Here is a 13,762-nt window from a genome sequence, read left to right on the forward strand (position 1 = left end):
AAATAATTTCTTCTGTCACAAAAAAAAAAATCCCCATTTACTTCTGCCTCCTAAGTAGTAGAAATGAGCATTTTTGATCTGCTGCTGTGCTTCTCACTGCTGATAGCAAAACCACAGTTGCTTGTTTTTTAAACTTGAAAGTGACTCGCACTGTATTTCCAAACCATTTTTGGTTATGAGTGCAAGAGACGCTTAGACAAAAAGGGAATTAGTCAGTCAGGCCTCTCCATTGGGCAAACGATGTAGGAGCTTCCTTTGTCCGAGTCACAGATGAAAGCATGCACAAGCCTAGTCAATGAATAAATGTGAAGTACACACACTGCATAATATAACTTGATATATTTTTATGAGATAGTCAACATTATTAGCTTCTCATGAGGGTGGTCATAAAATGGTGTTACATACTGTTCAAATAGCCAAGGATTCGCCATAAGATCACAGATAATTTCGATGCTGGTCCCAGCAATAATGTGTCACAACACACAATGCATTGAGCCCTGCTGTGTATGGGGCTGTCTAGCTGCAGGCCAGAGAGCCCATGCTGACCCCTGTCCACCATTGAATGCAGCTACAATGGGCACAAAATCATCATAACTGGACTTTGGAGCAGTGAAAGAAGGCCATCTGGTTCAATGATTCCTATTTTAAATGATGTGGACGGTTGGGTATGTGTGGAGCATTTGTGGGAAGCATTGAGCCCCATCCACGGCTACTGAGCACCATACGCAGCAGGGCTCGATGCCCTGTGTCGTGACACATAAAATCATATTGCATCTCAAATTATTCATGTGTTGCATTCAACATGCTGACTTACTATGTAATATATCCAAGACCTCGGTATGCACTTCTTTTGTTTTTTACCAAAACAGTCAACGCTATTCACATCATGTAGGGGTGGCCACGTTTTGGCTGAACGGGTAAGGGTAAGAAGCGTGACAGAGATCTTAGCATTCGATCGAAAGTGTTATTTTGTGATCAAGTAAGGAAATATGCTGCACACGCATTTACATGCATATAACAGTTTTATTACCTTGTAAATAGTCTGTAGGGTTTGCACATTAAAAAAAGCTCTTTTGATGTAGATAATATTAGATTTCTTGTGTGAGCGTGAGTCAGAAAGTGTGAGTGTCACTCCAGATGCATGAGATGGGAACCCTGATGCTGTTGCTCAGCTACTGTTTTAAAGCTGCATAATAGAGGTGGGTAGTAAACTAAACTTTAAGAGCGAAGCAAGTTACCTGCCTATGCAAGAAACCCTATACAGGCCCCCGGTGTCAGTCATTGTGTTAGGTGTTTGTGCTCTGACTGTTTTTTTTTTAACTTTTGGCGTTTTCTCAAACATAAAAGTTATTTGTCTGCTAAACACTGGTCATGACAATCCTAAAAAAATAAGTACTGTGAATATTTTAAGACTGTAAAACTGAAACAAAATTTAAAAGTCTTTATCCAGCCATGCCTGAATAATATTTAAAGTTTATTATAGTAATGTGATTTAGGTGGTTGTGTCACACCAGTCTGCAAGTCGAGTAGCTCAGCCGAAAGGCAGCAGAAATGTGCTCACGCCTTACCAGAGCAAAAGAAAACAAATCCCTGGGTTTGCCTTCACTCTATTAATATTAGAAAAAAAGAGGAAATGGGAGACAAAGAGAGTCACTGTGTGACAGGAGGTTTCTAACATGAAGGAAGGGCATGGTCATAATGAGGCCAGTGTTTCCTCACACTGGACTCTGGAGGAGTCTGCTTCCTTTTCTAATTACCCAAAAACCCAAGCTTGCATAAACACATGTTACCTACTTCAACAAGTACTGCCTTTCTGCCTGCTTAAGTGAGCAGTTTCTGGGAAGACCTGAAATGTTGCATTATCCTATGGGGAAGGGTGTCGCTGTTTTTCAGTCCACACAACATTCTCAAAATACATCAAAAGGACATAAATCCACATTTGAAAAGCCTATGAACTCTCCTGTATGTTAAATATCTCTGCCCTTCAAAGGTTTGTGGTATATATGAATTTAAAAATTCAATTTTTCCGTTTATGCATGCTGGCCATATATACAAGCAGTAAGTTAGTAATTGTTAATGATCCAGTAATCTATGAAAAATAAAGTTCCATATTAAACAGAGCAATTCACCATAGCTAGAATTTGTCAGCAAACACTCAGTGTTTTGTGGATGAAACTGACAAAGAGCATTAAAAGAATTTAAAGTGTTCACTGGACTCAACTCTGAAAAGTCTAGGAGCTGTTTGAAAATGAAACTTAAAATAACAGACGAAAAAATAGTCTGTGGGTGGATGTAGCAGTTTCAGTTCTGCTACGGTAAAGTTATAACAGCCAAATTAATGAACATAAGCACCTTCCCGAATGAACACCGCAACACTGCTTCCTCACATTAACGAGATTGGGACATGGAAGCATCAACATACACACCAAGGTCTTTATCATAATCAGCTACCTTTATGTCTATGTAACTCATAAAATATCTGTACTTTATATTTCTGCTCCATGCATGGACTACCTTACATTTGTCTTCATTAAATTTCATCTGCCAGGTATCAGCCCAGTCGTTAATTAAATCAAGATCCCGTTGTAGCCTCTGTGCTGCTAGTTCAGTATCTGCTACATCACCCACCTTGGTGCCGTCTGCAAATTTAACCAGTTTGCTGTATATTTTGGTGTCAATGTCGTTAATATAAATTAGGAATAACTGGTCCTAATATTGGGGGTGGCATGGTGGTGCAGTGGTTAGCACTGCTGCCTCACACCTCTGGGACCTGGGTTCGAATCTCCACCTGGGTCACATGTGTGTGGAGTTTGCATGTTCTCCCCATGTCATCGTGGGGTTTCCTCCGGGTACTCCGGTTTCCCCCCACAGTCCAAAAACATGCTGAGGCTAATTGGACTTGCCAAGTTGCCCGTAGGAATGCATGTGAGAGTGACTGGTGTGTGAGTGTGCCCTGCGATGGGCTGGCCCCCCATCCTGGGTTGTTCCCAGCCTCGTGCCCATTGCTTCCGGGATAGGCTCCGGACCCCCCGCGACCCAATAGGATAAGCGGTTTGGGAAATGGATGGATGGATGGATGGTCCTAATATTTAACCCTGCAGTACTTCACTATGAACGCACAGCCACTGTGACATTGTGCCTCTAATAACTACCCGCTGCTTCATATCTGTTAACCAGCTTTGACTCCAAGCTGCTACATTTCCTACAATCCCTGCTGCTTTGAGCTTAAGCATAATGTACAGGAGCCATTTGTGAGGGAGAACGTCAAAGGCCTTCTGGAAATCTAAGTAGGCCTTTTTGTAATCGATTTCTCTTGTATTTTACTCAAAGAGCTGAAGTAGATTAGTTAAGCAGGATCTACCTCCCCTAAATACATCTTGGTTATACCTCAAAATGTTATTTTAATCCAGGTATTCCACTATTTTTGCTTGGATTATAGCTTCCATTACTTTTCCAGTTATGCAAGTTAAACTAATTGGCATATAGTTTGATGGATTTATTCTATCCCCTTTTTGGAATATGGGGATATTATATTAGCATGCTTCTACAATAAGCTATATTTGATGTACAGTACTGTATTATACTGCTTTTGAATTATTCAGTAATTTAATTTGTACTGTACTGTAATTTGAAAAGCATTTGAAACGGTTGTAGTGTATTTTGAAATCAAAATACAATAGTGATGCTGTCCGTTTCATCACCTTACACTCTGATAAGAAACATACACGTCAATTAGATGGTAATCTGCCTGAGACATCAACACTATAATGACCGAACTAGGGAAACATACTCTGACATGGATTTAAATACACAGAACTAATGAAGGCAATTCGAAACAGCTGGTAAACACAGGGAATCCAAGCTGGGTTAACGAGGGGGGCGTGGCATACAGGAGGATCGGACAAGCGAGCCATGACACTCAGAGAGCTTCACAGGTTAATCATAAAAACAGCTGCTACTTCTTGTTTACTGTAACTTAAAACCATCCCATTTGCCAGATTAATAGCAGTGTTTTAACTTTTGCGTTAAAAACATTATTACAATCATGTGACTACCCAAAAAAGTGTCCTCCGGAAACACTTCTGTTGTACTATACCTATTTGCAGCGCTTTTCCGATGTGGTAATTGTTTTCTGCATTTGCAGCGCTTGTGATTGTGTAGCGCGTTTGTAAAATGTGGTTTGCATGTGTTGTCGTTTTGATGAAAATTTTTCTGAATTTTTTGTAGCGTCAACAAATTTGCAGTGAGTTTGCAGGTTCATTATGAAATCTAATAATATGCTCTGTTGCTTTGCTGCATCTTTTTTCTATTAGATGTGTTGTTTTTTTTTATTTTGAATTGCATTGGGCTTTCTCGGGCACCGTACATCACCCTGCGATTTTTAAAAAAAATTTTGTTAAGCTTTGTAGCACATCAGCTCCAGTTATACATATATTAGTTATTGACGACACTAGATTAGTAATAAGAGTCGGTATGTTACTCGTGTCCTCTACCCGCACAAAACAAACATTAATTCATTAACTATATCAGTTTCATTTTCAATTATAAGACCCTTACTATCCTGCAGATTAGTGATTTCAGCTTTTAGATCTTTTATTAGTTAACATATTGGAAGAAACCTTTAATGTCATCCTTAACCTCCAATGCAATCTTCCTTTCGACATTCCTCCAGTCTAATATTTTTCAACTCAACCTATAGACTTAGATACTCCTGCTTTATTCCGAAATTATTAGTTATTTTTCATTTGTGGAATAGAACCCTTCCCCCTGACTTAATTTCAGTAGCAGTTTCAAACCACCTTGGTTGCAGTTTCCTAGATTTAGTTTTTCAGGAAACAGGTATGAAGTCCTCTTGCGCTTGCAATAATGTGCTTTTAAAAAATTCCCATGCCTCTTCAACAGTTCAGTCCACCCAGTTTACGGTTTCTAATTTCAGTCTCACAGCCTTCCTAACATTGTACATTTTTGTTTTGGACTTTGCTCTTCGAACACTAAAATTTAACCATGTTATGATCACTACTGTCAAGTGGTTCTAAAACCTCAAATTTTCCAATACTATCCTGGTTATTAAAAAAAAACAAGATCGAGAATGGCTTCTATCCTGGTGCAGGTTTTTAACAAACTGAATAAAAAAGCAATCCTGTGCCAATTGCACCATCTCAAGTTCATTTACAGTAGATCCAATGTCCCACTGCATCCCATGTAAATAAAAATTGCCCATAACTACCACATCATTTTTATTACTCATAATCCAAATATCATCATATAACATTCTGCTTTCCTCTGCAGCTACATTAAGTGCTCTATAATAAACACCAACAATTAGGCCATTTGAGTTTTTAGCATCTAGTTTTAGCCATATGGCTTCTGTACTTTTATTTTTATCAGTGAGTTAACTTGCCTGCTAGTTTTCTTTTACATAAAGTGCAAAACCATCTCCCTTCTTGCCTATCCGGTCCCTACAGAACAACGTGTAACCATCCATATTATATTCTTCTCCATCATTGTCACTCAACCATGTTTCAGTTATTCCTATAATGTCGTAAGAGTCTGATGAAATGAAAGCCTTTAAATCATGAATTTTGTTTCTAATACTCCTAGCATTTACTGTAGGTACAGACAGCAAAGGGTAGGCCTTTTACAGTGACCTCTTTCATTATAATTTGGGGTTTTCCATCTCCCCTCACCTACAGTATATTCTTAACTAACCTCCCTAACTACCTTAACTAACCTGCCCCCCCCCCCCCAAGTCCCTAGTTTAAACACTCTTCAACTACTCTACACATATGCCTCCCCAATACACTGGTTCTCCTCCAGTTCAGATGCAACCAATCTGGCTTTAACAGGTCCTACCTGTTCCAGAAGGTTCTCCAGCACCCCATAAACCTGAACTCCTCTTTCCTTCACCAACCTGTACAAATGATCCAGAAGGTCCCCTACCTGGGCAGCAGGCAAGCAAGACACCATACAGGACCCTCTATCACGTGTGCACACATAACTGTCTACACCTCTAATAAATGAATCCCACACTACCACAACCCCCCTCTTCCTGGGGGAAGGGGGCTCCTAGGTGCCAGAGGGCCAACCTGCCCCAAGCTGGAAGCACCTGAAAGAGGTTTGACACAGTCACTTCAGGTGGTGTCGCCTCTGTAAAGTGTGTACGCCCTTTCTCTTTCTTCATTCTCCCCTCTCCCGCTTGTGGCGTACACACAATCTCCCTAAAAGGTGTATTATCTATCTCATGTAATTCTGTGCTGCGTCGCATGAGAGCCAGTGGCTCCTCAAGGTCATGAACCTTGACCAAGACTGAGTATACCAGCTGACATCGCTCGCAGATGAAGTCCGACTGCACGCAAGCATCCAGAAGGGCAAACATGCAAACACAACACTGAGCTGGCCCCATAATTAACTAATCTCACTATGACCCCGTCCTGTACTCCCAGCCCAGCATATTTATATATAATATTTAACGTTTAGTTGATTTGTAAGGATGCTGTTCATCGACGTCAGCTCAGCGTTTAACACCATCGTGCCTCAGAGACTGTCTCTGAAACTGAGCGGACTGGGCCTCAACACCCCCCTGGTGAACGGGATACTAGAGTTCCTCACTGACATGCCACAGTCAGTCCGAATCGGCACCAACACCTCCAGCATCATCACCCTGAGCACAGGTCCACTGCTCATAACACTCCTGACCCACGAGCTGCATCACTGTTTGGTACGGGAGCTGTAACGTCTCAGACTGTGACACGCTTCAGCGGATAGCGAGAGCAGCTGAGAAGATCATCGATGTGCCCCTATCTCCCCTAAAAAGACATTTTCCAGACCTGCTGCTACAACAGAGCCATAAGCACTGTAGAGGACCCTTCTCACCCGCTACACAGACTCTTCTCTCTCCTACCGTCCGGGAAACTGTATCGAAGCTTCCAGTCCGCCTCTAGCAAACACACACTAATATCTGGATTATCTCCTTTTAAATTCCTCTAAACTGCACATTATTGTTTGTATTGTACTGGGTTTTTTTTTACTCTGTTACTGCACTTTATAGCGTCTTATGTTGGGGTAAATCCCGCCATCTGCCTTGTGCAACTGCACAAACCATATAAAGTTTACATCTCTGCACTATTTATATATTGCTTGTCTGCACCTTGCACGCCCTGTTACTGTGATGTTAAGTGTACTATATGTTACCATATGTTGCACAGGGGCCATGGAGAAACGCTGTTTCATCACTCTTTGTACATGTATGAAGCTGCTGATGTCAAAGTAACTTTGAACCTTGACTTAATTCAATGTATAGTTAATACAATAAAATGCTGAGTACAAAAAAAAAACTAAGCTAACACTTACCTTAAAACTGAACTTTTTAATGGTCTGACAGGGTCAGAGATATGAAAACCTTTTAGACTTTTTTAAATAACCAAATTAACTATTACCAGAGAATAACTTCCTACTGAACCATGTAAAGCTAAAATAAAGCGAAGTTGTTCTTCTGAGGCCAAAAAAAACACAAAAAGGAACCTCTTACAGCAGGTTACTGCCAACGTGGGGGAAAAAAAAGTCGGAAATGTTCTCCCAAAGCCACGAAGCAACTGTCCTATCCTGGTGCTAGTTAATGTTACCAGTGTTAGATAATATTACCCCACGGGTGTTTGTTGTGAAGTTACTAAGTTACTAAAACGCCACTCACGCAACTCACTGTCGGTAACATTTGCGCTGTTTATTAACAAGGACAGAAAAGCACTCACGCAAACCGGGAAAAAAACAACCATCCACTATAACTGTATTAACACACAAACACACTGCCAAACAATCCCAAACAACCACTGCAACACGCGCAACAGAAGTGTACACCGCATGTATGCCACTCTCTCAGTGCAGCAAAAACAGCAGCCTCTGCCTGCAGCATTATTAGCTACTTTGAAATAATCAGATATGGTTTGTGCAATTTTCATGAATATTTCCAAGAATATATTGAGGAGGAATGTGAAACTTTCACTTCCAGGAGGGAGATTCAAGTAACAGCTCATTTCTAAGTTAATTCAGTTCACTGGTGTACTAGTTTGTGGTTAGGGCAAGAGGAGTGTAATATCAACATCATAAATTCGTCTGCCTACAAAACGAGCTCTATTGTGTGTGACGCTTAATTTTTTTTTTGCAGCCTGGCTTATCGTTCGTTGCATTATCTGTCTATGAAAGTACTTCTGCAGTTTTTTTTCTTGCATATGACATATGGTTTTGTTAGCTAGACATGCCTTCACAAAACACAGTAAGATGGTTTGTTTAGCTATAAAGAAAATTATTGCCTTACTTGCTAAATGTCCATCTTCTTCCTTATCAGACAATGGGGTTAGTTAGCATAAATATTTTACTAAAAGTATTTGAAGTAGTTTTGCATTTTTAGCCGATGCCTTTATACAAAGAAGCTGAAAATATAGCAAGGTGTTCCAACTTTATGGAACGTTTATGGCATTAGCACAATGCTCTTCTGGAGGTGTTACGGGAACTAACAATCATAGTTCTCCTTCCAAATTACATTCATGGGAAACACATAGCTCAAAAATAAGATTAGAATCTTCTCTGTTTATTTCTGTGCAGTTTCTTAGTTCTGCTTTTGGTTGCGATGCTGTGTAATCTTAGTCACCCCTAGTCACTACGACTGGCAAGAAAATTAAAGATTACTGAATGGCGCCATCTACTGTTTAGACCTGATGAGATTCTATACAAAACTTACTAAAAAATCTTACTTACTAAATCTTACTAAAGATGTTATGGAGACATACATGCATATTATATATATTAGCAGCGGCGGGGCGCATATCCCAGCATGCCCTGCATGCAATTGTAAATAGCCCTTGTTGTTAAGGTTAAGGTTACTATTTATTGTCATCAACGGCTTTATACATGTACAAAGTGTGATGAGACAACGTTTCCCCATGGCTCCGGTGCAACATCTAGTAACACTGAACATCACATACAACAGGGCAAAAAGGTGCAAACAGGCAACACAATAAAGTGCAAAGGGTGCCATCACATTAGAGTGCACAACAATTTACACTGAACAGGCGAAAAGTTCCCCAAAGTTTTAGGGAGAATGTCCTCTGGACTGATGAGATAAAACAGGAGCTTTTTGGCCAGTTACACCGGGTCTATATTTACAGAAGGAAAAATTAAGCTTCTAAAGAGCTGAACTCCATACCTACTGTGACACATGGAGGGGCTCGGGTTTGTTTTGGGGCTGCTTTGCTGCATCTTGCACTGGGAACCTTGAACCAATGCAGGGCACAATGAAGACTCAAGACTACCAAAGCAGCCTGGAGCGAAACATACTGCCCAGTGTCAGAAAGCTCAGTCTCAGGTCATGGGTCCTCCGACGGGATAATGACCCAAAATGTACAGCTAAAAGCACACAGGAATGGCTGAGAAAAAAAAACATTAGACTATTCTTAAATGGCCTCCATGAGCCCAGATCTTAAAGCTATTGAACATCTATGAAAGATCTGAAAACTGCAGTGTGGAGACGCCACCCTTCAAACCTGAGACAGCTTGAGCAGTTTGCTTATGAAGAGGCCAAACTACCTGCTGGCAAATACAGACGTCTTATTGTGAAGTACAGAGATCGCTGATTGGCAGTGATTGCTGCAGAAGATGGTGCTACAAAATATGAAATTAAGGGTAAAAATCTTTTCTGTCCGTGCCATTTTTCATTTGTTTAATTGTATGAAATATTCGACTGAATCGATAATCATAAGCAAAGTCTGATTTGTGTTAAATATGGAATAAACAATAAGGGATGCCATTAAACTTTTGTCAGTTTCAAGTTATTTTAGAGTTTTTTTGTTTGCTTTTGCGAAGGGTACTAACAAATTTGTCCATGTCTGTATGTTTGGAATATGTGTAACAATTAAGAATCCGCCATTGTTCATATTTTTTTGTGTATGTTTGACTGAAGTTTCTGGAGGTCATTTTGTGCTCTATTCAGCCAACAGAATTCAAAATTCATAATTCATCATTAGACACATGACAGATACATGCCCAAACATAGAGCCTGCATTCTGAATAACAGAATCCGTGCCTCCTTAAATGGGAGGTTTCCACAGAATCCTGTAGAGGGCACTGTGTACGATACATCGAAGGCTCCATAAAGGTTTTCAGCATTTCATTTTATGTTTTTGGTCACACTGCCCTCTGAAATCAAGCTGGTCTTTTAAATAAAGTAGATTCTTAGTCTGAGTTGTATGGTGTGTTTGATTTCTCAATTATTATTATTATTTTATTATTTAACAATATTTCACAGGGGCAGCATGGTGGTGCAGTGGTTAGCACTGTTGCTCGCACCTCTGGGACCCGGGTTTGAGTCTCCACCTGGGCTACATGTGTGTGGAGTTTGCATGTTCTCATGGGGTTTCTTCCAGGTACTCTGGTTCCCCCCACAATCCAAATACATGCTGAGGCTAATTGGAGTTACTAAATTGCCCGTAGGAGTGCATGTGTGAGTGAATTGTGAGTGTGCCCTGCAATGGGCTGGCCCCCCATCCTGGGTTGTTCCCTGCCTCGTGCCCATTGCTTCCGGGATAAGCTCCGGACCCCCCGTGACCCAGTAGGATAAGCAGTTTGGAAAATGGATGGATATTTCACGGTATATTTTTCAATTTAATGCCACTTCAAACTGGTACTCTTTCAGCAAAAACTACTGCAGAAACAATGCATTATCTGCCCAGGTTAAAACCTTTTTATTTGCTGGTATGTGCTCGCAGCTTATATTAACGACATTTTGGCAATACAAAACAATGCATGAACAAAACATTTAAGCTGTAGCACTTATATTTATTTCCTATAGGAATTCCATAAATCTCCCTGTAATGAGAATGGTGAAATGCATAGTACACAACAGGTATGCCACTGTAAGGACACACTGAAATTAGTCTGGCCTGGATTGGTTATATACCTGAAAACAGCTGGAAAGTTATGACTTCGATGCAAGGTGTTACATTCAAAGTTTGGCTTGAAAAGACAACAACAATATCTTTCTTTTTCTTTTGGTCGTTTGAATTTTGGCAGCCGTCAAATGGATCAGGGATGGTTTATCGAGTGTCAATCACTGATCTTGCAGATGGTAAAATCTGGCTTGCCAATGAAGAAAGCATAGTTTTCATAGTGTATTCCTTTTTAAAATTAATTTAAGCATTTCTAAAAGTCACTAGCTCTAGGGAGGCACCAGCTCTTCATTTTATGAGTATGTCTGATGAAACTTATGCTATTCAAATCTCAATAAGAAATTGTGTGATTCTCCCCTTATACTGCATATCATGTAACAATAGATTGCATATGCGTGGCTCATGTACTGTAGGTGACAACAAATAAATGTTCATCCAAGAAAGAGGATTTTTCACAGCATTGCCACCTGTCAGAACCTAAAAAGGATGATTATATGTTAAGCCTAAATTTTAAAAATGCAATGATAATAAATACATAAAAAATTTAATGATGTAAAATTAATAAATAAAATAAAATAAATATATTGTTCACTGTGAAGCATAATGCTCTGTAACGTGGCTGTGAAGGGGACTGATGTAAATGTGAGAAACAGTGATTAGATTTTTCAAAATGCACCTGTTAGGCAACCTAAAACCTCTATTATGTTTTGAAATGAATGAAGATCTAATTACATAATATTTAAAGTTAAGATACGGAAACTTGAATATGCAAGGCATTACTACATGTCTGTTAGCAAATAAAATAAGAAACATATTTAATGGGAAATTAAACAATTCTGTAATTGGTTTAAAGAGTTATTTAAGCTTCTTATTCAATTAATTGCATAAAATGCAACATCACCAGCTGTTTTTCAGGTATAAAATGGATGGGTAATATAAAAAGCTATATATGATAAGTCAGGATGTTCTTAATAGGTAACGGTCATTACTTTATATAGGTGGCCATATTTTTGCATTTTTTTCAGTGTATAGCAATTAAATTTTGTTAAAAATTTACCCAGGGCACATCATATATGTTGCAAAAAAAAGTAATATTTTTCTGGGTAGTTACATTTCTGCCTGTTTGAGCATGAATATATAACGGTTTTATGGGAAAAAATTTGAAAACATTATATGTCTGTGACCCATATATATATATATATATATATATATATACACACACACACACAAATACACGTGTATGCCTTTGTCAGTATCCTCTAGCTGTTTAAATGGAACTGGAATGTGCAGCTGATAACTACTCCATCCATCTTCCATCCACGTATCCTTATTCCAGATTGTCCCAGGCAGAGCAGGGCACAGGATAAGAGTATACCCTGGATGGGATGCAAATCGGTCACGGGCCATATACAATTTGGGAAATATAGCAACATCAGAAAATGATGTAACTGCACGTCTGGACTGTGAGAGTCCTGCACATAAAAGGCACAGACATAACACACATTCTGAGCAGAGGTGGGATTCGAAGCCCCAACCTTGAAAGTACCGTCATTCATACTCATTCATTCATGATAATCTGTCTCTATTTTCGCATTTACACAGAGCCGCTCAGTTACCGTTCATAACGTTTTTCTGCCTAAGGAGGGAGCTCAAGAGCTACTGCAGAGCAACTGAGGTTTTTTAGAAAATCTCAAAAGTTTTTTTTTAAAAATAAAGAATCTGCAAAGGATCACACACAGATTGCAGGGAAACACAACTGTGTATATCAGTATAAAGTCTTTGTCTGTGCCTGGTTTAGTGGGTTGTAGTGTTTACTCAGACCTGGGGGTTGGAATCCCGTACTGTGATAAGTGGAGCTTACACATTCTCCCTGTGTTGTACAGGTTTCCTCCCACGTTAGCTATAGTGTGTGCCCTACGCTGGACTGGTGTCCAGGTCCATCAGGATACAGAGTTTATATATATTTGTGTAATTTCAATCCGTTAATCTTTTTATTCACTGTATGATTTCTCATAATATGCTAATATGCCGCAAATATGTTAAAAACACCAAAACATTTATTTCTTAATTCATTTGTTCATGCACGAATACTAAAAAAGTTAACTTTTGATAAGCCTAGGGGTGGGGCTCATTGGCGAGCTCCTGGTGGCCAGGCCTGCACCCATGGGGCCAGGTCGGGCACAGTCCGAAGAAGGCACGTGGGCCCCCCCTCCAATGGGCTCAACACCTGTAGGAGGGGCCAAAGGGGTTGGGTGTAGAGTTGGGCAGTGGCCAAAAGCGGGAACCATGGCGGTTTGATCCTTGGCTGCAGAAGTTAGCTCTAGGGACATGGAATGTCTCCTCTCTGGTGGGGAAGGAGCTTGAGCTGGTGTGCGAGGTTGTGAGATTCCGACTAGATTTAGTCAGGCACACCTCGACGCACGGCTTGGGCTCTGGAACCAGTCTTCTTGAAGGGGGCTGGACCCTCTTCCACTCTGGAGTTACTCATGGGGAGAGGCTCTGAGCAGAGGTGGGCATACTTATTGCCCCCTGGCTGGGAGTCTGTACATTGGGGTTTACTGCAGTGGACGAGAGGTCTCCCTGCGCCTTTGGGTGGGGGGACAGGTCCTGACTGTTGTTTGCGCTTATGCACCATACGGCAATTCAGATTACGCACCCTTTTTGGAGTCCTTGGAAGGGGTGTTGGAGCGTGCTCCTCCCGGGGACTCTCTTGTTCTGCTGGGAGACTTCAGTGCTCACTAGGGCAATGACAGTGAGACCTGGAGGGGTGCGATTGGGAGGAAGGCCCCCCCGATCTGAACCCAAGTGGTGTTTTGTTATTGGAC

Source organism: Brienomyrus brachyistius, chromosome 7 (genome assembly GCF_023856365.1).
Source record: "Brienomyrus brachyistius isolate T26 chromosome 7, BBRACH_0.4, whole genome shotgun sequence".
In the NCBI taxonomy this organism is placed as follows: Eukaryota; Metazoa; Chordata; class Actinopteri; order Osteoglossiformes; family Mormyridae; genus Brienomyrus; species Brienomyrus brachyistius.